At 37.4% G+C, this 25777-nt stretch overlaps 1 protein-coding gene and 1 long non-coding RNA gene across 6 annotated transcripts in view; both read right to left on the bottom strand.

Annotated features, from left to right (window-relative positions):
* The window catches only part of VRK2 (VRK serine/threonine kinase 2), a 119045-nt gene that overhangs the window by 36649 nt on the left and 56619 nt on the right, over window positions 1-25777 (bottom strand). The gene's annotated exons all lie outside the window — the stretch shown is intronic.
* Window positions 12736-15513, bottom strand: LOC116595613. Its single transcript, XR_004287770.1, has 3 exons — window positions 15162-15513; window positions 14544-14548; window positions 12736-12746 (listed from the first exon to the last, which is right to left on the bottom strand). It is a non-coding gene; the product is annotated as an uncharacterized LOC116595613 (long non-coding RNA).

The raw sequence follows: 25777 nt of genomic DNA, 5'->3' as shown, positions 1-25777 counted from the left end.
TCTAAGTTTTTGGTTTTATGATAGCCGAAGGAGGAGACAATTTGACCTTCAAAATATAAACAGCAGAGAGTTTTCTTCATTTGATGGAGAATATAGCTTGCTGGAGTGTCTGGAAACATGGTATTTCAGTTTTCTCTCCCTCGCCCACAGACACTATTTCTCAACATGGCCTCAGAAGTAACCGATCCCTCTGCCCTAAATAACTAGACTCCAGGATCAGATGTGTAACTGGTTGCTTGCTCTCACTATTTATCATGCACTCTATTTAGTTCAAGAACCAGACTTCACTTTGCAAAGTAGATACCCTGCAAACATATATACTGGTAATTCAGCAAATGGAAACATTTTAAATACACTAGAGTAATTTACTACTATTTACTATAGGCAAACCATAAGAGACTCAACTCTAGGGAACAAACTCAGGGTTGCTGGAGGGTAGGTGGTTGGGGGATGGGGTAACTGGGTTACCTTAATTACATTAAGGGGGGCACTTAATGTAATGAACACTGGGTGTTGTATGCAACTGATGAATCACTAAATTCTACCCCCAAAACTAATAATACTCTATATGTTCACTAAATTGAATTGAAATTAAAAAAAAAAAATTTAATTAAAGAAAAAAAAAAAGACCTATCAAGAAGTTTTTCAGGTAGTCATTAGTCACACACACACACACACACACACACACACACACACAAGTCAGACCTAAAACTTACGGAGTGCCTAATATGCTTCAGGTAGCATGCTAAGAGGTTAAAATTTTGTAGGTAGGTACCATCACCTCCATTTTACTCCAGGACAAACTGAAGCTTAGTGAGATTATTTGATTTGTGTAATAAGGTGGAGGCAGAGTCTGACACCAGAGTCTTCACTCTCAATCACTGCACTGGACAAGCTACACAGACAAGGAAGACTTTATTCAAAGCTACTGAATAAGAGAGAGACTGCTGCAACTGGGTGGGGAGTTTGAACTCAATTCTGCTAAAACAAAAAATGGTAAGTTTTAAAGTGCAGGGGGTGAGGTAGTGAACTAACTGCAGGAGGTTAAAGGAAGGCTGGTCAGCGTGACTAGGGCCGTCCATATTGTTAATTGGTGTGTAGGTTCCCATCCTCTCTCAGAGTCAAGGGGATAAGGGCACAATCTTTCTTAATCACGACATTTTAAAGGGATGGCTCCCAGGTCCGTGACAAAGACATTCCTGGTTACAAAATGGACAAGAGGCTGGGAAAAGATTTACATCTCAGAGGCACAGAGAAAAAGCTTACAGTTCATGTTTTCTAAGGTAAATGCTCTTAAAAAAAGGACAGGGTCCTATAATCCAAAGAAAATTATCTGAAGTTCAGTTAAGCTAAAGACAAGAAGCTAATAGTATAATAAAAAAAACATATGCCAACCACTTGACTCAGAATACAGTAAGTAATTCATTTGAATAGTGCTGCACTGGACACATGATAAAGACGCCTCTTTGAAATAATGATTTCATTTCCTTTGGATATACACCCAGAAGTGGATTCTTGGATCATGTGGTAGTTTTGTTTTTAATTTCTTGAGCAACCTCCATACTGTCTTCCACAGTGGCTACACCAGTCTGCATTCTCGCCAACAGTGCACCAGGGTTCCCTTTGCTCCACATACTCCCCAATACTTGTTACCTCCTCTTTTTGGTAACAGCCTAACTGGTGTGAGTTGATACCACATTGTGGTTTTGATTTGCATTTCTCTGATGATTTAGGGATGCTGAATACCTTTTTATATACCTGTTGGCCATTTGGATGTCTTCTTTGGAAAAGATGTCCATACAGGTCCTTTGCCCATTTTTTAGCTGGGTTGTTTTGGTTCATTTTTGTTATTGAGTTGCAGGAGTTCTTTGCATATTTTGGATACACCCTCACTGGATATGTGATTTATGAACGTTTTCTCCCATTCCATAATTGCCTATTTTGTTGATGATCTCCTTCACTATACAGGTTTTTAATTTGATGTAGTCCCACTTGTTGATTTTTGCTTTAGTTGCCCTTACTTTTCGTATCAAATCCAAAGATCACTGGAAGACCAATGTCAAAGAGCTTCTCCCTGTTTTCTCCCAGAAGTTTTATGGTTTCAAATCTTATGTTCAAGTCTTTAATCCACTTGGAGTTAATTTTTGTGTATGGTGTAAGATATGGGCCCACTTTCATTCTTTTCCATTAGCTGTCCCATTTTCCCAACACCATTTAAGAGATCATCTTTTCCCTACATATATATATACATATATATATATATATATATATATGTATATATATATGTATTTTCTCAGCTTCTTATCAAAGATTAATTGACCATATATGCAAGAGTTTATTTCCGAAGTGTCTATCCTGTTGCACTGACCTATGTGTCTCTTCTTATGCTAATACCATACTGTTCTGATTACTGGAACTTTGTAACCCAGTTTGAGATCAGGAGGTGTAAGGCCTCCAACACCGTTCTTCCTTCTCAGGATGACTATGGCAATTCAGGATCTTTTGTGATTCCAAACAACTTTTAGAATTGTTTTTCTATTCCTGCGGAAAAAGGCCACTGGAAATTTGATAAGGACTAAATTGAGTCTATTGATTGCTCTGAATAGCATGGACCTTTTTACAATTTTAATTCTTCCAATCCATCAGCATGGAATTTCTATTTATCTAAGTCTTCTTCAGTTTTTTTTTTTTTTCATTAGTGTTTTGTAGTTTTCAGCAAATAGTTCTTTCATGTTCTTGGTTAAATTTATTCCCAAGTATTTTATTCTTTTTGATGTTATTATAAATGGGGTTATTTTAATTTCTCTTTCCAATAGCTCATTGTTAGTGTACAGAAACGCAACTGATCATTGTCTACTGATTTTGTATCCTGCAACTTTACTGAATTCATTTATTAGTTCTAATAGTTTTTTGGTGGAGTCTAGGGTTTTTTCTATATAATAGCACATCATCCACAGAGAAAAATTTTACTGCTTCCTTTCCTATGTGGATGACTTTATTTTTCTTGCCTAATTGCTCTGGGTAGGACTTCCAGTACTATATTTGTTCACTACTATACTTGTTCTGTGGCCTAACATATGATCTATTCTAGAGAATGTTCCATGTGTGCTTGAGAAGAATGTGTATTCTGTTGCGGTTGGATGGGATGACTTATATATGTCTGTTAGTCCCATCTGGTCTAACATGTAGTTTAAGCCCAATGTTTCCTCATTGATTTTCATCTGGATGATCTAGCCTTTGTTGAAAATGGGGTACTGGAGCCCCATATTATTGTAGTGTTGTCTGTAGGTGGAGTCTACAATCTGTTAACATATGCTTTATATATTTGGTGCTCCAATATCAGGTGCATAATTATTGGTCTTAATAGAGAGCTGCAGGCAGAATTTAAATAATCATGGAATGCTATCAAACAGTGGTAGAACAAACAAATATCTACCCCACCACACCCAATATAACCTCCCCTGGTTTTTTTAGTTTGTTTTTAATCTACTAGTGCAGCATCTGGCTTAAAATATTTATATTCTATGAGAACTGGATGAATTCTCTAATCAGTATTATAGATCTTGATGCACTAATGAAGAAATAAAAGAGTGACTGCATTTGGTAAGCAGAGATTTTGGTATATGGAAAGTCAATAATTTGTCCCAAGTAATCAAAATGTTGAGAAATTAATTTGATACGAATTAGGTCAAAGTGAGAATTTCTATGAAGATGCAGTAGTAGAAAAACACAGTCTAGAATGCTTTCAGAACAGTTCAAAAAAGAAAAAAAAGGCTGGGAAATATTGTCAAACAAGGTAAGGAGGGAAGGAAAGGAAGAAAATTTGTTGAGGTTCTACTTATGTGATAATCACTGGGCAAAGTACCTTTCACAAGTTATGCCATTAATTCCAGGCAACCTCCCAGCCAGGTAGTATTGGTCTCATTTACATGTGAGGAAGCCAAACACCCCAGTAATTAAGTGCCTGTCTAAGTCATCACTAATAAAGGATGAAAGCAGGATTCAGTCCCATGACAATATAACATCAAAGTCCATGTTTTTTAATATTGTATAGAATTTGGGGTTCTGTCCATTTCTGAAATTTTGTTGAAGTCAAAAATAAGTTTAAGCAGAACTTCATCCACAATAAGGTTTGCAGTCTAGGTCCTATTTTTATGTGTCCTTGAGCTAAGAATGATTTTTACATTTTTATAGGATTATAAAAAAAAAAAAAAAGAAAAGAAAGAAAAAAAAGAATATGCAGCAGAGACCCATATGTGGCCCACAGAGCTCATAAAAGCCTAAAATATTTACTATCTGGCTCTTTACAGAAAAAGTTTGCCAACCTCTAATCTAAAATAAAACTTGCTTTCTAGTTAACTTTTTAAATATTATCTTTTTCCTGTGAAATAAAAAATAACTAGTTAATATTTTCCACTTGAAGTGTAAACATATATATACTATCCCTAGTTTAAGACAAGCTTATGGGAGAAACTGAAGAGAACCAAGATCAAGTAGGAAGTGATTATTTGCATTGTAATCATACTAAACATAGAAAAATGTAAGTATCTAGCTCCCTAATGCATTTTAGTTTTTTTTTAAAGATATTATTTGTTTGAGAAAGGGAGAGGGTATGAACAGGGGTGAGGGGCAGAGGAAGAGAGAATCAGACTCCCCACTGAGCAGGGAGCCCAATGCAAAACTCAGTCCCATGACCTTGAGATCATGACCTCAGCCAAAAGCAGATGCTTAACCAACTGAGCCACCCAGGAGTCCCTCCCTGATGCATTTTTAGTGACTTTCTTTTTAAGTGACTTTCCTGAATTTAGTAATCATTTCCTTTCTCCACCAGTAAAAGAAGAGCCCTGCTTGCCTCTCCTTACTCTAATTCCATAGATCTTTCTATTACACTGCATTACTTCTCACATTTCCACATGGTACTCATTTTCTTCTCCTCTTTCTTAGATATTGTGTTTTATTCCAACTTCATGAGGTTGGTAGGGAAGAAGCATCATTATCCACTCTTAACAGATAAAAAAATAATGTGTTACACACAAATAATGCAAGTCACCCAATGCCAAGTACAGCTTCTACAAAGTTTTATTGTTTTAGTGAGTAGCTCAGGCTCTTCAACTTTCCCACTCTAAAAAACCTCACTAAATCTGAACTAAGGTTTACATGGACATTTGGCTTTGATATTTTACTACTGAAAAGGTAGTGTGGCAGCCACTGAGGTCCAGTCCCATCCAGAAAGAACTGACCTTTCACCTATGAAGACGGCAGTAATTTGATGACCTCGAGTGACAAGGGCCATCGGGAATAGCTATGGCATGTAAGCCAAGGCCACAGTCTTCCTAGGCCACACCTGCCAAACAATGATCACAGTGGGGGTACTGTGTGGCCATTGCTGCCCAAGGGGCTCTTCTAATGTGCACTCTCTGCTCTGAGGCTTCTTGTCAGAACTCTATCACAGTTTGAGCTCTCCCAGCCCAATTCTTCCTGTTCCCTTTCCACTCACAGGGGTCATATCAACATCCTACTCTCAAAGGTTCCCCTGTCCAATCTTGCTTTTTCTCTTTTTGTTTTTCATAGGTAACATAGTTGCTTCCCCCATTAAGGACTTGCACCCCTAATTCTATCTCAGCATTGGCCCTCTGAGAATTGGATTTGGCACAGGTGGTCAGTAAATCAGCCTTCATTAAAAGCACTAACCAAATAATGATGAAAACAAGTTAGACTTTGATGTCCATGAAGAACACAACTTTCCTATACTGAACAGGACTGTCTCAAACATTCTTTCCCTTTTACCTAACCAGATCTGGACCCATATGTGCCACATTCTCAAGTTCTGCACTCAGTTAAACCTTTACTTCTCATTGCCTTCGTTTCCTAAGGTGGGAAGTTCTTACATTGCTTCATTTTTCCAAATGGATGGGTAGAACTCATGATTATAGAACACACTGTGATAAGTCCTCTTTGCCTTCTACCCCAGCCCTGCACTCACACTTCACAATTCCTGGGTTTACCACCTACCCTTGAATCCTATTCTGGTTTGTACATTCTTTTAACCACAAAGCAACTTATTGGGTTTTCATTTATGGTCCACATGGATTAACTAATTAAAAATGTATAGTTATTTAGCTTTTCTTTTCTTTTTATGGGGGAAGGAGGCAAAGGGAGAGAGAAAGAGAGAATCTTAAGCAGTTCTATGCCCAGCACAGAGCCCGATTCAGGGCTTGATCTCACTACCTTGAGATTAAGACCTGAGCCAAAATCAAGAGTTGAATGCTTAACTGATTGAGACACCCAGGTGCCCCTCGCTTTTCTTTTATTTAAGCCTTGGCTTCAGATTTATAGACTGCAAGCTCTGAGGGGACAAGTGGCCAGGATAATGTACACATTTTTGTATCCATGACAGTACCTACTCAGAAGTCCTTCTGCACAGGCTTAAATAATTTTCTATTGATTTGACTTCATGGTAATAATTGGGAAAATTGAAGTAAATTCTTTCTCATAGCCACCTGAGTGCCAAGCATGATAAACCATTGAGAATCATACATTTACAAATAAAAGAAAAAAAAAGAATGCATATTTATTGAATGCTTGCCATGTGAAAGCATTAAGTGCTTAATAGAAGTCAAATCATTTAATCCTCATGACCCTAAAAGAAGGTTATTTTAAAATTTCTTAAGGTTGAGAAAATTGAATGAGAAAAGTTAGGTGCTCTGTGCAAAACAAACTTATATAGCAAGGGACAAAGTTGAAAGTGAACCTAAATCAGTCTGATCAGAGGATGAGTTTTTTCCATGCCTCACACAGAAAAAGGAAAGATGATATAAGCATATCTACAGATCCAAAGATAACATTTACTTTGAGAAAAGTATAGCAGATTTAAATTTAGTAGTATTTTAGAGCAAGGGGAATTTATTTCTAATTTAGGGGTTTAGACAAAGAAACATTTAAGTTGGGCCTTGACAAATATCTAAGATTTCCAAAAATGAAGACAGGAAAAAGAAGTAACCCAAGAAGGAAAAGCAGAGAATAGGTCGGTGTAGGTTGTAAGGCAGAGGTTATTGGAAATCTAACAGGAGCCAGAAAAACTGATTAGCAGAAAGCTTCTAAAGTCATGTTAAGAAGCTAGAACACAATTTTTGCATATAAATCCAAGTCACCAAAGGTTTTTGGCAAGGAATGGTATTATCAGTAGTGGCAGCTCCAAAAGGAGGAAACAGAAGCAGAGAATCCAATCCAATTAAGAGAATGTAACAATAGTTCAGACAAAGGGCAATGGGAGGGCGGACTTGCTCACTGGTGAACGGTGAAGGAAAGAAGGGAGACAAAGAAGAACCATGGTTCTTGGATATGGGGACCAATTACAACTCTAAAAATGGTATGGTTGGCCACTAAGTGAGGATTCAGTGTATAAAGGAAACAGGTGGAAGAGGTGGTTTGGAAAGAAAATGACTTATTCATTTTTGTACCAAAAGCAAACTAGTTGATTGGTGGCTAACACCCTAACCCAACCAATTCCTGCTTCTTTCAGTTTATGCAAAATTGAGTGACATGCTCATAACTGATGGAAAAAGCAAAGGACCTCTTCCCCATCAAGGGTCAAATCTGCTGCCTTCCTGCTCCCCAAGCAACCAGGAATCCTAAGCACCAAGCAGCCACACTGGCTCATATGGAAGCATTTCTCAACACTTGGCGTGATGGACAGGGAAATATGTCAGCTAGAGAAAGGATGCAAGGGGTTATGGAGATGAGAGAGAAAAAAGCAAGACACAAGGTGAACAACTGGCCAGTGGGATGTAACCATCCACTAAATCACATTACTACTTTACCTCCATTTTGCAGGCTACTTATACATTAGAGATGTATATTCAGTCCCCAAAATGGGATTTACTCTAAGAACTTCAATTTTTGTCATACACTCTCATATCTTATTGTAATTTACACTATTTTATACAATTTTTTTTAAAGATTTTATTTCTTTATTTGACAGATCACAAGTAGGCAGAGAGGCAGAGAGAGAGGGAAGCAGGCTCCCTGCTGAGCAGAGAGCCTGATGTGGGGCTCGATCCCAGCACCCTGGGATCATGACCTGAGCCGAAGGCAGAGGCTTTCACCCACTGAGCCACACAGGCACCCCTAATTAAATCCTTTTCTTTAACACACCTTGTTGTATTGAGAAATATATCTGTTAAATTCTCATTATCAGAGGCTGGTGGAAATTATACTCTGGAGGGAGACAGTCACTCTTCAGGACTTTTTTATTTTTTTTTATATTTTTTATTTTTTTTAAAGATTTTATTTATTAATTTGACAGAGAGAAATCACAAGTAGATGGAGAGGCAGCCAGAGAGAGAGAGAGAGAGGGAAGCAGGCTCCCTGCTGAGCAGAGAGCCTGATGCGGGACTCGATCCCAGGACCCTGAGATCATGACCTGAGCCAAAGGCAGCGGCTTAACCCACTGAGCCACCCAGGCGCCCTTCAGGACTTTTTTAAATGGAAATTTAGAAAACATTTTGAAAACTGTAGCAAGAATGTACAGACTTACTCAGCAACTTTGAAGACTCTTTAAAAGAAGCTAGTATTTATCTTATTGAATAAGGTATAATATTTCCCCATTCTATCTACAAGATACTATAGCGTGAAAATCTTCGCAAGAAACTAAATGGTTACTAATGAAAATCACTATATGTCAGAAGAGGAGTAAAGCATGCGATGTGTAAGCAGTACGTTTATGTTCACAAACATCCCTCGCGTCTGTTAAAAACTTATATGCAACCTCACAGATGCTACTATAAGCTGATATAAATCTGTGCTTTTTATTCTTTTATTTTATAGCATTTTTTGTTTTTCAACTTCCCTACCTTGTTTTGCCAGTAACGTTGCATTCCCGCTATAGAGTCTAGACAAAATAGTGTGACTTTTAAAAGGTGCCAGCTTACTTTTCAAACATGATGCTTATTAGAATAAGCATGAAGATATATTTTGTTAAAACTGCAGTCTGACCTTATCTGAGCCGTAAAAAGGCTGCCATTTCTGTTTTCTGATGGATGCAACATGCAGTTATTCTTAAGGGAAAAAAATCTGTTTTAGGTGCTGGAGGGCTTTTTCCCCCCTCTTAGATCTCAAAACTACCTACTCGATTTCAAATCTTAAGTTTTATCTTGTTTTTTTTATACGTAATATTCATGGAGAGTAAGAGACTTAAAGATACATCTGTGATTAACATACGAGGAAACGACATAAGAGATGGGCCTCTTACCATGATGTCTTCAAGGCATCTACTGCTCCCTTGGGCTCAAGTTGATGGCTCCTTGAAATGATGCTGTAGATTCAAGGACCATAACAAAATACTGAGGTATTTAGCAGTATTCCAAATGTATTTGTGTTTTGAACCCATGACCTGTTTTTCTATTCCAACCCAGTTCTTTTAGCAATATGTGAAAGCTTATTTGATCAAACAGGGCTATGACTTAATATGCTATCCAAACTTTTGGGGGAAATTCCTTCAACAGATCTTATGCTAGCAATTGCTTCTTTTTTTTTTTTTTTTTTTTAAGATTTTATTTATTTATTCGACAGAGACAGATTACAAGTAGGCAGAGAGGCAGACAGAGAGAGAGAGGAGGAAGCAGGCTCCCTGCTGAGCAGAGAGCCCGATGCGGGACTCGATCCCAGGATCCTGAGATCATGACCCGAGCCGAAGGCAGCGGCTTAACCCACTGAGCCACCCAGGCGCCCATAGCAATTGCTTCTTTACTAAAAATGCCTTTCACCCACAAAAGAAAACCTTTCCAATTACAGTCTTTCCAATCTGTCCTGATACAAGTTCTCGAAAATTATATGAAAGAACCTATAATACACTTTCTAATTTCCAACATGATAACAAAGCACATAACTTGTGTCTGTCCTTATACAAAATAAATAGGCAATGGGAGAGGATAATCTGAATTGCATCCAATTTATGGTCTTCCTTTTTGTCTAAGTCAAATCGGAACTTGAGACTGATCAGCATGTTGGTAAACATTCGCAGAGTTTGGTGTATCTGTACATAGCAGATACTCACAAAATGTTAGCTGACAGAATTTGATGGCCATTGCTATAATCTTATAAATAGGTTCACCAAGTGGAAGTCACATCTACATAAAACACAGCTAACCAACATTCAAACTGTTCCATATTAACCACACAGTTCACTGATTTCAGAGACGCCATTTGAGGTTTCCAGCACCGATGCCATTCACACACACACAGTTTTTTGTTTTTGTTTTTTTTTAAAGAGAGAGAGAGGGAGGAGGAAGCAGGCTCCCTGACCAGCAGAGAGCCCGATGTGGGACTCGATCCCAGGACCCTGAGATCATGACCTGAGCTGAAGGCAGAGGCTTAACCCACTGAGCCACCCAGGCAGCCCACACACACAGTTTTTTAACAGCCCCTAGACAGGGGTACATCTTAACCCACCCAATTTATGCAGCTTAGTGAGTTGATTCAGAATCCAGAAATGCCATTTTCCCATACTAACTAAAAAACAAACACACACACACACCCTATATATATAGCCTTTTGTGACACAGGGTGCTCAAATATTCTTTGATCATGTACGCATCTGGCCTTCAGAACTAGAAATGATATGACCAGTAGGCACTCAGTAGACAGTTAATAAGCCTGTACTGATTATAGAAAAACACTAATTTTTTAACAGCATTAACTCTCTTGGGAACCACATTCTTGACGATAGGTAATTTGCTAAATGGGCCATCCTATATTTACACTGCACATACACTCCTAAAATGTGAACTCTTTCCCTTATATAGAAAACAGACCCTGGATGTTCTGGTCCCTACAACTGGAGGGACGTCTATCATTAACCTACACATCTGGGGAGAATGACACTTATTAAATCCAACTCATTACCATCTTCTTAATATCTAAGCAGAACATCATCATGTTTAAAGAATTCCTGGACAGCAAAGTAAGATATGGTTATCTTTTGTCATAAGTATTAAAATAATGAAATTATCATCTGGCTATTACTTACTGAGTGCTTAATATGTGCCACTTATTTGTCTTATTTCAATCTCCCTCTGTGAGGGAGATACTATTACCCTTATTTTCAGATGTGGAAACAGAAGCACAGGAAGGTGAAATGATATGGCAAAGCAAACAGCTAGTAAGAGGCAAAACCAGGAAGGTTTTTGGAGCTCACTTCCTTAACTATTTTTACACTGAGTCTCTATGGAAAGTTATGCAAATAGTTGCCATCTTTCTCCATTAAACCTTTTGCCTGGGATCAGGAGAAAGTAAACCACCCTTTTTTAATTTTAATTTTTTTAGAAGATTTTATTTATTTGAGAGGGAAAGGCCATAGAGAGAGAGGGAAAAGCAGGCCCCCGCTGAGCAGAACGCCTGACGTGGGGCTCGATCCTGGGACTCCAAGATCATGACCTTAGCTGAAGGCAGATGCTTAACCTGACTGAGCTACCCAGGTGCCCCCACAACCTTTTTTTTTTTAATATCTTCTAATTCTGAACAAGGACATTTAGCTCCAGAAAATCCCACCACACATAGGCAAGAATTAACTGCCCAGAGATCCCATGTGTAAGAACAAATCTTGTTAGAAACACTAGCTGATCTGGCCCAGCCAGAGTGGCCCTAGGAACAGTAACAGAGAGTACTTTTCTCTCCCCTCTGTTCTCACTTCCCCCCACCTTTTTTTCCCTATCCTGGTGCTCACGTATGTCCAAAATACACTGGTATTCATGCTCAAGAAAATGTTCTGTTTCATATAAGTTATAAGAAACTTATATGAAACAGAACATTCTCCTGAGGTTTTTATTATTTGGAAAATGTATTATCTCAACTTCCACGCAAAGATTTGTCTAGGTCCCTGCATTAGTTTTGCAGGGCTGCTGCTCTAACAAGGTACCACAAACTGGGTAGCTTAAATGATCACCGAAATGTCCTTCTAGTCCTCATCTTCTAATCCTCGAGGCTCCCAGCCTGCCCTCAAGATGTTCTCAGGGTTGGTCCTTGCTGAGGGCTGGGAGAGATGATCTGTTCATGCCTCTCTCCTAGCTTCTGGTGATCTCAGGTGCTCCAAGTCCGTAGAAGGCCTTCTTGCTGTCTCTTCACTTGTCTTTCCTCTACTCATGTCTGGTCTGTCTCTATGTCCAGGTTTTCTTATTTATAACCTCAACTGTACTAGATCCTGGCCTTCCCAAATGACCTCATCTTAACTCAAAAAGACCCTATTTCCAAATAAGGTCACATTTATAGAGACTGGGGGTTGGGACTTCAACATCCTTTAAGGGGATACAATTTAACCTACAGCACTTCCTATTTCTGTTTCTCTTCATGAACATGCTGGCAGAGCTCTATCCATTAAAAAAAAAAAAATACCACTGGCGATGGCTATATAAAGTACTACTGATGTCTTGACATGAGATAGATTTCTCCCAATAGGAATTTAAGAAATGTACAAATGCCTTAACTACTATATGTGGCTCTGCTATATCCAGCTCCTCTTGGTTGGCTTTATCTGTTACTACTGAACACTGAATGGCTAATTAATCAATTCATTTATGCATTAACCTATTCAATTACTCATTGTTCACTCATCATTTATTTATTGAGTCCTTATTATATACCATGTTCTGTGCCAGCTGCTGGATACACATCAGTGAATAAAATACAATCTTTGTTTTCTCCAAGACTAGAGACTTGCTCTCCTGATGGACATTAAACTGAGAGAAATCACGCTCACCTAGTTCTGTACCAGTAGTTTCCCAAGTCAAATTTGTAGCTCACAACCAGTTCTACCCAGGAAGTCAGGGGCTATGAGAGCTAAAAGGGGGTCAAAGAGATCACATGATCTAGGTGACTCAATTATAGAAAGGGAAGTTATAATAGAGAAGTCTTGGGCAATAAATAATTTTTAAGAAAGGAAAAAAGAGCTTAAGCACTTAGATGTCTGGGTGGCTCAGTCATTAAGCATCTGCCTTCGGCTTCAGTCATGATCCCGGGGTCCTGGAATCAAGCCCCGCATCAGGCTCTCTGCTCAGAGGGAAACCTGCTTCTTCCTCTCCCACTCCCCCTTCTTGTGTTCCTTCTTACTCTCTCTCTCAAATAAATAAACAAAATCTTTAAAAAAAAGTAAAAAGAGCTTAAGTGCAATTAGAATACAAATTGTCTGTATTCCCATTTTCTAATGAATGCTAGGATAATGGAGAAAGAACGTAGAAGACATAAAACTGTACCTGACAATGAGGAGTGATGCTTTTGTTAAGTAAGAGCACGGAGATAATATGGTGAATTATCCTTGTTTTTTGGAAATGCATACATAAATATTTAGATAAAGTGTCATGATATATATAATTGTTTTAAAACATTTCAGCCAAAAAATACATAAAATTTCAAAATGTTAATTTTTAAATCAAAGTCATGGGTATCGGGAGTTCTCTATTATTCAGTATGTTTCAAATTTTTCAAAATAAAAGGTTAAAAAAAACTGTATCCTCCTAGAGGCACAATTATCTACTTTTCAGATTCTTACCCGTCTCAGAGTCCCAGCACTGGGAAATAAGCTTCACAAAATATTAATTTTAAATATGGAGACCACGGCTTCTAAATCATAATTATTATGCTGTTTTCTTCAATATTTTCCACTCATCATCACTTTCCAATAAGACTCTGGTAGCCTATATTCATATTACTGTCATTTGCATAGTATTTTGAATAAGAATTTTTCCTTTTTATATGGATCTAATCTGATTTAAAATCAGACATTTTAATATACACATGTTAAGAATAAATTTTGATAATAGAAACACCATTCACTACCAGATAACAGAGCTAAAATACATTTGATTACTTCAACAATTTTAAAGTAATTTAATAAATTGGAGTGCAATAAAACATAGCAGTATTAACACATTAAAGAATGTTAGATGGAAATAAAATTCGGAGCTGACTTTATTTTTATTTGACAAATCATACTAAAAGAATCCCCAAATAGTAAGTTTATAAAACTGATCTATGAGTAGAGATACATACAAGGTATTAAATCTTAAAATCATATTCATATGACAAATTGTATTGAGACAAAAAACTCAGTGGAAGTGTGTATTTAACAAACAATTCTATTAATATAAAACTCGTAACATTTTAAAAGTTCAAATATCTAAAATCATAGGAATAAATTTCAAAGTCCCTTTGCTCAACTAAAAGTGTACATCAGAACCTCACAAGGAAGAATGATGTACACACATTACTCCATGTTATAAGTGACTGTAAACACTACCACATTATTTAATCTACAGTATAATCCTAACCCTGTGACACCTAAATACTTTAAAGAAGCCTTACCAGTGGTACCATCCAGTAATATTCTGGTATTATCAAGCTAAGACATATCATACTACTCCAAAGATAATGCAGTACAGAGGTATCACTGGGACTAAATTTTATATATATTCAACAAAGGAAATGCTACCTCTAAAAATGGTACCATATATGTGCATATACCATGCAAAATTCTTATAAATACACATTCGCACTCCATCTTACAAGTAACTGACAAATGGCTTATGTTAGAATTCCGTCTAGCAAACAGTGAACAAGCAGCTTTAATGACCCTACCCTATGGATGAAAGTGAGCATTTTATCACCAGATACAGTTCAGGTACTTCAATTCCTGCTCCCAGATCATTAAATTTTTTCTAAATTTAAGCTTTTTAAGTTCCTTCATTATGCAACAATAGGCGGACACTGTGGAAACATTATAAGAAACATTACCTTATGCAACGAGCACTAAGCATTCAGAAACACATTTTTAGAGAATCACAGAATTTGAGTTACAAGGAACTTTTGAAATCACTCAACGTTTCATATTTTATCAACTGGAGAACTAAAGTCCTCACAGATTAAAACATGCACTGAAAGTTGCAATGCTGTTCAGGGTTGGAGGTAAGTCTAGAACCTCAGCTCTTGACTTTCAGTCCAATACAACTCCCTGTAGTCAAGTAAGTGTTTTAAAATGCTAGGTTTCCTAAGCCATACTTATCCTTCCATTTGCTGACACATGAAACTATTTTCTCTACCTGTGGGGGCCCTTCTCTTTGACTTAGCAGGCAGCTTTGGGGCAGAAACACATGGAGTGTGGCGGGGTGAGGGACCTGGGCACTAAGTGAGATCAAGACGGCCTTAACCTCCTGAGTCAATGAAGTATTTCTTAAAGGGTAATTACAAAAGCAACACTAGGTACTGTGAGGAATACAAAAGAAGGCAGCAAAGTAAACCTATCTACAAAAGCCTCAAGGAGTCCATCTTAGTTCAGAACACAAGACAACTGAGACTGAGGGCCTTTGCATTTAAAATACGAATTAGAAGCCAAAGGAAATTGGAAAAGGAAATCAGTATAAACCAGAATCATCCAGAAAGTCTTCACGTAAAAGCTGCTGTGTAAAAAAATGATGCGCTTCCATGAAAACATGCTCAGTATCACTGGTCATCAGGGAAATGAGAATCAAAACTATAATGAGGTAGCACCTCACACCTGTCAGAATGGCTAAGATCAACAACACGGGAACAACAGGTGTTGGTGAGGCAGTTGGGAAAGAGGAACCGTCCTCCACCACTGGCAGGAATGCAAGCTGGTGCAGCCACTCTGGAGAACAGTTAAGTATATTCCTCAAAAAGATACAAATTAAACTATCCTATGATCCAGCAACTGCACTACTAGGTATTTACCCAAAGGATGGAAAAACACTAACTCAAAGGGATACATGCACCCCAATGTTTATAGCAGCTGTAAGATGTGGTAGAGATATACATGGCATATTAGTCAGCCATCGGAAAGACTGACATCTTGCCATCTGCAACAACATGGATGGGCCTAGAGGGTGTTATGCCAAGTGAAATCAGTCAGTCAGAGAAAGACCAATATCATGTGACTTCACTCATATGTGGAATTTAAGAAACAAATGAGCAAAGGAATAAAAAAGAGAGAGAGGTTGGGCGCCTGGGTGGCTCGGTGGGTTAAGCCGCTGCCTTCGGCTCGGGTCGTGGTCTCAGGGTCCTGGGATCGAGTCCCACGTCGGGCTCTCTGCTTGGCGGAGAGCCTGCTTCCCTTCCTCTCTCTCTCTGCCTGCCTCTCTGTCTACTTGTGATCAATCTCTGTCAAATAAATAAATAATCTTTTAAAAAAAAAAAAAAAAAAAGAGAGAGAGGCAAACCAAAAAACAGACTCTTAACACTAGAGAACAAAATGATGGTTACCAGAGGGGAGGTGGGTGAGGGAATAGGTGAAATAGGTGATGGGGATTAAGGAGGGCCCTTGTTAGGTGCCTGGGTGGCTCAGTCGGTTAAGTGTCTGACTTGATTTTGGCTCAGATCATGATCTCATGGTCATGCCCAGCATGAAACCTGCTTAAGAGTCTCTCTCTTCCCCTCCCCTAATCTCTCCCTCAAAAAAAAAAAAAAAAAAAAAAAAAAAAAGATGATAAATAAATAAATAAATAGTTAGAAAAATTTGAAAAAGCAAGTGTGCTTATTGTGATGAGTACCAGGAGATGTATGAAGTACTGAATAAACCGTATTGTCCACTGGAAACCAGTATTACGCTCGCTGTATGTTAATTAACTGGAATTTAAATTAAAAATTTTAAAAAATGACATGCATTTGATCAACAAAGTGGCCTTTATAGGTGAGAATAAATGCACCTCTGAAACAAGAAAATTTAAAAAGGTGCACAAACCCTGATTTTAGTTAAACTGCCTCACCTTTCTTCACTAGTGACACTGGGAGATACAGCCAAGGGTATGGTACTCAGAGGCAAAACCACCACTGGATAGCATTTCTAGTAATGGCATTATAAGTAATGAAATCAGAAAGGCACATTCGTTTTCCAAATACCGAAACAACACCCAACAAGCCTAACTTTCCAGTAATCAACTGTGCAATTACCATATCATATTTCAACATCAGTGCGGTTTCTAAACAAAAGTTAGAAAACCTGTGTAGTCTAAGAGGATGTTACCTACTTATCTATCAGGGAAGCATAAATTTAGAAACATTATTTTACTTAAAGAATATAGCACAAGGGCATCTGGGTGGCTCAGTTGGTTAAGTGCCTGTGGCTCAGGTCATGATCCCAGAGTCCTGGGATCAAGTGCCACATTGGGCTTCCTGCTTATCAGGGAGTTGCTTCTTCTCCTCCCTCTGCCCCACCCCTTGTGTCCACACACACACACTCTCTCGGTTTCGTTTCTTTTTTTTTTTTTTTTTAAAGATTTTATTTATTTGACAGAGAGACAGATCACAAGTAGGCAGAGAGGTAGGCAGAGAGAAAGACGGCTCTCTCAGCAGAGAGCCTGATGCAGGACTTGATCCCAGGACCCTGGGATCATGACCTGAGCCAAAGGCAGAGGCTTTAACCCAGTGAGCCACCCAGGCACCCCTCTCTCTTGGTTTCAAATAAATAAATACTTTAAAAAACAACAACAACAAAAAATATATAGTTATAATGTCTAGTACACAATAAACGTTCAAAATAGACAAGATTGATTTACATTGTTTTTTCTGAAGATGTAAGCAGATATTTCTTTCTTTTTTTTTTTAAGATTTTATTTATTTATTTGACAGACAGATGATAAGCAGGCAGAGAGGCAGGCAGAGAGAGAGGAGGAAGCAGGCTCCCTGCTGAGCAGAGAGCCGGATGCGGGGCTTGATCCCAGGACTCTGGGATCATGACCTGAGCCGAAGGCAGAGCCACTCAGGCTCCCCTAAGCAGATGTTTCTTAACATAATTTTAATTTCTGATTTAAAGGATTTTTTTAACCAAATCAATACACTCAATTTCTTTCTTCTTCTTCTACTGAATACAATATTACCATTGAAGCATTTTCTTTAGTCTTCTGTTTAAAAAAGATTTTTAAAAGAAATCTTACTAAAATGGAGATGTTGTAAAGAAGTACAAAGAAATCATGGGTTTTCTTTAAATGAGACTTTTCCACAGATATTTTTTCAACAAAAAAATGATAAACATGATGAAAGAAAGAAGGTAAATGGTATACTCTTTGCAAGTTTGCAAAATTCCAAATTTGGAGAGTATGAGATGAGTTACCAAGAAATGGCCGAAATGCAATGAAGACATAAGGAAAAAGAAGACTAAAATAATCTACAATCTAATTCAACTCTCAATGAGGTTACCTGACTATAGATAAAAATAGTTATCCCAGTCTGAATAGTATTTGGAGAATTAAACACACACACACACACACACACACACACACACACACACACAGAAATGGCCCAGAACATCAAGTGTGCCTCCAAAGGGCTATCCAGAACTTTACTTTGACTATCATCCCTGTCAGGACCCTTTCATTCCACCTTAACTAAGACGGCTGCTATTTCCACCCAACACTTCTTAGAGTCTATTTCCTATTTTTATCTCAGTCCTTGCAAGTCTAGTGCTTTGACAAAGGCTATATGAATGTCAACTTTTCTGGCCTTTTTCTCTTGCCAAATCATTCAACAATTCTTTCCTCTCTACTCTTGAATCTCTTTTTCCACTTGTTTTTTTCTCTTCATTAAGACACCTTATTGTTCAAGTTCCTTTCTCTATAATTTTAATTCAAAATACATATGAAGAGTGAAATAATACTTAAAACTATAATTCAAGAAAACTTTTGGGAAATGAAAGGCCCAGTCTGCATATGAAAAGGGCCCACCACATATCTGGGAAAACCAATACAGGATGATCATCTACTCTAAACACATCCTGGTAAAACCATTAGACATTATTAATAAAGAAAAAAAATCCCAAAGACAACAAGGCAAAAAGGAAAATAACATACATTGGTAAGAGAATAAAATCAGCAGCAGACTTCTTAAAAGCAACATGCAAAAGAAGGCAACAGATCAGCATTTTCAAGAAATTCAAGGACAGGGGCGCCTGGGTGGCTCAGTGGGTTAAAGCCTCTGCCTTTGGCTCAGGTCACGATCCCAGGGTCCTGGGATCGAGCCCTACATTGGGCTCTCTGCTCAGCAAGGGAGTCTGCTTCCCTTCCTCTCTCTCTGCCTGCCTCTCTGCCTACTTGTGATCTCTGTCTGTCAAATAAATAAATAAAATCTTAAAAAAAAAAAAAAGGAAATTCAAGGACAAAAAGTGTGAACTAAATATTTCACATCCATCCAAGTTATCCTTCAAGTATCTAGGCTACTGAAAAAGTTTTAAACATGCAAGGGCACTTCTTGAGCAATCTACAAGATTAGTTTCATCTAATCTAAAGATGAGTGGGTAACTTTGGCAAAAGGACAGAAAGGTAAATATTTAATATATTTAACTATATCTAAGACCAAAACAAGGCTGGTGATAAATGAAGAATATACAAATAATACACATCCTGACAAGGTAAAGTAGAATGACTAAAAACTAAGGTGACAACATTAGAGAAAGATAAAATAAGCAACAGTGAATTAGTAGTAGGTAGAAGTAAACAACTACCATGAAAGACAGCAGTAAAAGATTAAATACAGACAAAAGGAGCAAAAAGAATCTTTAAAAAGCACAGATACCAAGGCAATCACTACAACAAAAATATGAACTTTCATAGATAGTACCCCCCCCTAAAAAAAGAAACCTTAAAGAATGTAAGATCAAAGAAAACACATATGAAGTACAGCAAATACAAATAATGAATATTTACCAAGTAGCAGAGCAATGATCTTTGTGAAACAAAAACTACAGGAGAACTTGATTCTGACCCTTGAGGCCAAAAAACCCACACTAATAACAGATATTTTTTTTTTTTTTTTTAAGTAGGCTCCACACCCAGTATGGAGCCTAATGCGGGGCCCAAACAGGCATGGAATATGGACGAAAACTGTTATTCTCAGTCACCACTAAAAGCTTCAGTGCATTCCAAAGTATAAAATTATCATAAACAATATCCTGATCATCTTGTCACAGGTCTAGAATTTAATAATGAAAAATTTTAAAAAGGTCCTTCTACATAAAAATTAAAAATCTACTGAACAACTTTTTGGTGAAAAAAAAATAAAAACCTTCTAAAAAAATAAAGATATTAAAAAACACAACATATTAAAATCTATGAGTACAACATAAAGCTGTGACCAGAGGAAAAATCACAGCCTTAAACACTAGGGAAGTAAAAAAAAAAAAAAAAAAAAAAAAAAAAAAAAAAAAAAATTAATGAAAATAAATGAAATAGATCAGAAACTGAGTACCAAAAGAAAGAACAAATGGGTAAATTAAAAAAGCACAAGAAATGACATAATTAAGGCAAAATAAAAAATTAATGAGATAGATAAGGGAAAAGATATCTCATTAATAAATCAGAATCCAGGTGTGTTGAAAAATAAACACCTTTACTAAGGCAGAAAAAAGGAAGCAAAAATAAAAAATAATTAGAAGAAAACAGCCACTGAAGTAGAAGAAATTTAAAAGTCACAAGTGGCTATAACGCATAACACCACACAAATAAATTTGAAAAACCAGACAAAATGGTTAACTAATATAATTGACCTAAATAGAGATAAAAAGCTTAAACATTTCCATGGAAAAAAGTTGAGTTACAAGGAACTGCCTCACAGAAAAATAGCAGAACCAGATGGTTTCATATTCAAAAACCAAATGGTATCAATTTAAAGAAATAGTTCTGGAACATAGGAAATGAAGTAAAACTTCCAAATTCTTTTTATGAAACAGAATGTTGATACCTAAATCTGATAAAAATAGTACAGAAATAGGAAATTACAGACCAACCTCACTTATAAATACCTATATGAAATACTACATAAAGCTTAGCGAACATACTTCAACACCATATTAAGTAAATAATATACTATAACAAAGTGGGATTTACTCCTGACAAGTAAGGTTAGTTCACTATTAAAAGCACAGCAATATATCACACCATATTAATTGATCTGAGAAAAAATGTGATTATTTCCACACATTCTAAACAAATCTTTAATGAAATTCAATCTCCATTCCATAAAAAGAAAAAATCCATTCAAGAACATAGGAGAGTTAAGTGTCTGCCTTCGGCTCAAGTCATGATCCTGGGGTCCTGGGATTATGCCCTATGTCAGGTTCCGTGATCAGCAGGGAGTCTGCTTCTCCCTCTCCTCTATCCCTCCCCCTGGCTTGTGCTCTTTCTCTCTCTCTCTCTCTCACAAAAAAATAAAATTTTAAAAATAAAAGAACATAGGAATTGATATTTCCCAAATATGACTATAAGGACACACACCTATGTACACACTTACATACACACATGTACACGTACCTTAGTCCTAAAGCCAGCATCACTTTTAATAGGGTAAACTTCAGGAATTTCCACTAAGATCAGGAAGAGGTAAGGATAATCACTACCTTCACTACTATTTCCTATGTACTGGGTGTACCAGCAATATAATTAGACAAAACAAGTCAGAGATACAAGAACTGAAAGAGAAAGACAATTGTATCTACTTGCATATGAAATGTTTCTTATGAGAACCCTAGAGAATTATTATTAAAGCAATTTCAAAGTCAGTAAATTAACAGGATATAAAGTGAATGCAGAGAAATCAATAATGTTCATATACACAAATAATCACTTAGAAGATAAAACAGTAGAGTAAAACAGCAGTGACAATAAGTGCAGCAAGAGTAAGTGTAGGTGGGAGGCTACCTGGGTGGCTCAGTGGGTTAAGCCTCTGTGTTACGCTCAGGTCATGGTCTCAGGGTCCTGGGTCAAGCCCCACGTCGAACTCTCTGCTCAGTGGGGAATCTGCTTCGCCCTCTCTCTCTGCCGACCTCTCCACCTACTTGTTGTCTCTTTCCTTGTCAAATAAAAAATAAAATCTTAAAAAAAAAAAAAAAATTGGCACCTGGGTGGCTCAGTTGGTTAAGTGACTGCCTTTGGCTCAGGTCATGATCCTGGAGTCCCAAGATTGAGTCCCACATCAGGCTCCCTGCTCGGCAGGTAGTCTGCTTCTCCTGCTGACCTCTCTCCTCTCATGCTTTCTCTCTCTCATTCTCTCTCTCTCTCAAATAAATAAAATCTTTAAAAAAATAAAAATAAAATAGAAAGAATAAATGTAGGAAGGAATAAGTATAGCAAGAAACGTGAAAAAGTTAATGTGAGGAAAGAGCGAAAATACTCAAGAAGATATAAATGTAAAACTGACGAAATACAGACACATTCCTTGTTGTTGAAGAACAACTTTACATCATGAAGATGCCAGGTCTTCCAAGTTAATTTAGAAATTTAACAAAATTCCAATAAAAATGCCAACAAGTATTTGTGAATGAAGCTAAACAAAAGAAGATAGAAAAATGTGAATAGTTACAATAATATTGAAAAAGAAAAGTTACAAGGCACTAAACATCACCAGATATTAAAATACATTACAGAGCCTCAGCAATTAATGGGCTAGTATAATTATGAAACATAATTAGACCAAAAGGATTCAGTAGAAAGTATAGAAATGAACTCAAGTACATATGGAAGTTTAGTATATGACAAAGGTGACATCTAGTATCACTGGACCAAACTTTTTTTTTCCAATAGTGTTGGGAAAACTGGAAAATCAATCAGAAAATGATAAAATTGGGTTCATACCTCTTGTCATATGAAAGTGAAATAAGTCAAGCAGAGAGAGTCAATTATCATATGGTTTCACTTATTTGTGGAGCATAAAAATAACATGGAAGACATGGGGAGATGGAGAGGAGAGGGAGTTGAGGGAAACTGGAAGGGGAGGTGAACCATGAGAGACTATGGACTCTGAAAAACAACCTGAGGGTTCTGAAGGGGCGGGGGGTGGAGGTTGGGGGAGCCAGGTAGTGGGTATTAAGGAGGGCACGGATTGCATGGAGCACTGGGTATGGTGCAAAAACAATGAATACTGTTATGCTGAAAAGAAATTTAAAAAAAAAACCCTCTAAATTAATAAGAGATTTAAAGGTAAAAAATGAAACTATACAATTAAATTCATACAGAATCTATCTGTAGAACAATGTTATTAACCATGACTCAATATCCAGCAAATAAAAGATTGATAAATATGACCACATTAAAAATAGAAGTTTCACCTTCTACGTGGCAATGAAACATCACAAGTATAATCAAAGGACAAGAGGCAAATTGAAAGAAAATATTTGCAAAATCTGTAATAGATAAAGGGATTATATAACGCTTATTTAAAGAACATTTTAAAACTGAGGGAATAAAAACAAATAAAAGATAAAAATGGGCAAAAGACAGGAGTGGATAATTCACACATACACACACAAATTATTAAAAACTAGCCCTTTTTTCTTTGGGCAAAAGGGAATACAATGACTGGATTTACACTTCTACTGCCCCTGGGAAACTGGATAAAATGAAAGATACACATATTTTTGGATATTAACTAGGCAGCACAAGACTGAGATCCTTGAGAAAATGGGGGAAAAAAGATTAGTTGAGTCCCACAGATGCCCCAGCTTTCTGCCTGGTGACAGTTCCCAACTCAAGAACAGGTAGGAACTCCTAACTGGAGTACAGCAATCCCGCTGAGACAGTGACTGAGTTTAGGGAGGCTCCTAAAGAGCCCCAAATTCCAGAGAGTTCAGAAGAAGAGGGAGCTACAAGGTAGCAGGGTAGTGTGTGAGGTGGGGGAACGTCCAGAAAAATCTGCACAAGGATTTCTGGGAGTTGAGTTCTGACCAACCAGAGTTAAGTCCTCACACGGAATTCCACAGAAGTCACAAAGCTTTACAGCATAGATGTAGGAATAAAATATCCATAGAGAATAGGCTACTTTCAGACTTATCTTAGCAAAGCTTAAAAATAGCCTCAAAATGAACATACTGTCTCCAAGACATTTAACTTAAATGTATAGACAAAAATAGATTGAAAGAATAGAGACGATATATAATGCAAACACTAATCAAAAGAAAGTGGGTGTGGCTATACTAATTTCAGACAAAGTTGATTTCTGAACAAGAAATATTTTAGGGAAAAAACCTCTTATTTTAAAATGATAAAAGAGACAGTTCATAAAGAAGACATAAAAATCCCAAACATGTATACCAATAATAGAATTCCAATACATATGAAACAAAAACTGATGGGAAGAAAAGATAAATCCATAATCATAATTGGGGGTTTCCATACTCTCTTCAGTGAGGACGTAGGAAATTTCAACAAGCAACCAACTGCACCTAACAGACATTTATTAAACACTCCACCCCAAGACAGACAACGTATTCTTTTCAAGGGCTCATGAAATATTCAGTAAGTTAGCTCCTATGTTGAGGCATTAAGTATCTCTCAATAATCTTAGAAGTACAGAAATCATAGAGAGTAGTTCTCTGACCACAAGAGAATTAAATTAACATCAATAGTAGAGAGGAATTTGAAAACTTCCAAATACCTGGAAACTAAACAACATATTTCTAAATAACCCTAAGGTCAAAAACAAATTACATAGGAAATTTAAAAAATATTTTGGAGGGTGCCTAGGTGGCTCAGTGGGTTAAAGCCTCTGCCTTCAGCTCAGGTCATGATCCCGGGGTCCTGGGATAGAGCCCTGAATCGGGCTCTCTGCTCAGCAGGGAGCGCTTACCCCCTACCCCCACCCTGCCTGCCTCTCTGCCTACTTGTGATCTCTCTCTGTCAAATAAATAAATAAAACCTTTAAAAATATATTTTGGAGGCACCTGGGTGGCTCAGTCATTATGCATATGCCTTCAGCCCAGGTCATGATCCCGGGGTCCTGGGATCGAGCCCTGTGTCAGGCTCCCTGCTCAGTGGAGAGCCTGCTTCTCCCTCTCCTACTCCCCCTGCTTCTGTTCCCTCTCTGTCAAATAAAATCTCTTAAAAACAAACAAAAAAAAGCATCTGTCTTTGGCTCAGGTCATGACCCTAGGGTCCTGGGATCCAGCCCCTGCTTAGTAGAGAGCCTGCTTCTCCCTCTCCCCTTGCCTGTAGCTCCCCCTGCTTGTGCTCTGTCAAATAAATAAATAAAAATCTTTTTAAAAATATTTTGAAGTTAAATGTGAAAACAAAAGAAATAAAAATGAGTACTACAAAGATCATTCATTCTCCAGTGAATTAGTTTGGCATTTAGTCAGAAGACTCATACTGTTAAGATTTCAATTCCCTCAAATTAATCTATAGTTCAACACAATCTCTGTCAAAATCCTAGCATGTTTTGGGGCAGAAACTGACAAACTTATTTAAAATATTATATAGGCAACTGCAAAGCAGCTAGAATAGTCAAAATAATTTTGAAAAAAAAAAAAAAGAACAAAGTTGGAAGACTCCTATTATCTAACTTCAAGACCATGAAGGTGTGATATTGTCTGTTTGATACTGTAATAGAGAATCCAGGAATAGACCCATTCCTAGATGGTCAATAATTTTGACAAAGGAGCCAAAGCAATTCATTGGGAAAAAGATGTTCACTTCAACACAGTGTTGGAGCAACTGCACATGTGTATGTTTCCCCTTACCCCAAAAAAGAGCCTTGACCCTAACCTTGCACCAAATACAAACCTGAAACAGATCAGGTATTTAAACACGAGAGTTCTATAAAACTTGCTGAAGAAAACTCTTGAGAAAATATTTTATGATCCTGGCTTTGGACAGAAGTAGCAGAAAGGATGAAAGAAAAAAATCATAAATTGGGCCTCCTCATAATTAAAAACATCTGCCTTCTGAAAAGACACTGATGAGAGAAAGGTAAGGTACAGATGCAGAAAGTATCTGCAAAGATCTGACAGAAGGTTCCT

The sequence above is a fragment of the Mustela erminea genome, chromosome 7 (assembly GCF_009829155.1).
Source record: "Mustela erminea isolate mMusErm1 chromosome 7, mMusErm1.Pri, whole genome shotgun sequence".
In the NCBI taxonomy this organism is placed as follows: Eukaryota; Metazoa; Chordata; class Mammalia; order Carnivora; family Mustelidae; genus Mustela; species Mustela erminea.
The sequence above is the reverse complement of the archived record's forward strand: the minus strand, read 5'-3'. Positions and strand labels throughout refer to the sequence as shown.